The sequence below is a fragment of the Pteropus medius genome, unplaced genomic scaffold, assembly GCF_902729225.1.
Source record: "Pteropus medius unplaced genomic scaffold, Ma_sr-lr_union100, whole genome shotgun sequence".
NCBI lineage: Eukaryota > Metazoa > Chordata > Mammalia > Chiroptera > Pteropodidae > Pteropus > Pteropus medius.
The window spans coordinates 409,989-410,818 of NW_024355203.1; the positions used below are offsets into that span (position 1 = coordinate 409,989).

At 32.2% G+C, this 830-nt stretch overlaps 1 pseudogene; it reads right to left on the minus strand.

Annotated features, from left to right (window-relative positions):
• Positions 1–244: 244 nt before the first annotated feature.
• On the minus strand, positions 245–363 carry LOC120598469 (uncharacterized; annotated as a pseudogene).
• Positions 364–830: the final 467 nt, after the last annotated feature.

Genomic DNA, 830 nt, shown 5'->3' on the forward strand with positions numbered 1-830 from the left:
GGTTGGCTTTATATACTTAAAAGAGAAAGAAAAATATCTAGGTGTAGGTCAAAGAAATGAAAATCTGTAAGGTGATGGCTTTTAATTTGGACTAGATTTATTTATGTTGTGGCCATGAGAATTGTTAATGACATTTTATTTTAGTTTTTTTTTTTTTTTTTTTTTTAGGCGAGGCAACCCTTGGTTGACTTCACAGATTGTAAGGACCTTGTCAGTTTATAATCCCTTATTTTTTTATTTTTTACACCTGCAGCACCTGGTCTTCCTAGGTGGTCTCCCATCCAAGTACTAACCAGGTCCAACCCTGCTTAACTTCTAAGATCAGATGGGATTGGGCTCGTTCAGGGTGGCATGCCAGTAGACCATTTTAGTCATTCTTATTCTTAAATTTAGGTAAAGGCTGAAGGTAGGATCTAGATTCTTTAAATAATAATAATTATGATTATTATGAATCTAAAGAACAAGAGAAGTTAAAGCTATCAGAAAAGAAAAGGAAAAAGAGAAAAAAAACAGATGCTACATCTTAAACACAGCTTAATGTGAAAATAAACTGAACAATAAAGAGTAAATTTTTATTAAGGAATCAGACACCACACAAGAAGTCTAGTAAATTACATTAGTTTACTCAGATCCATGATCATGAGTGCCTATATTAGTCCTTCAATTAAGGATTTAGCAAACAGTAGAGTGCTATGAGGGTAATGAGAAATCTAAAGATGACAAAAGAGATCTCAACACTTACCTTGTTTTATTCCCACATTGCAAAAGGGAAAACATTTTTAAATATTGATTTTCTTCCAAAGTTTTCAGTTAGTTATTTCAAACCTAAT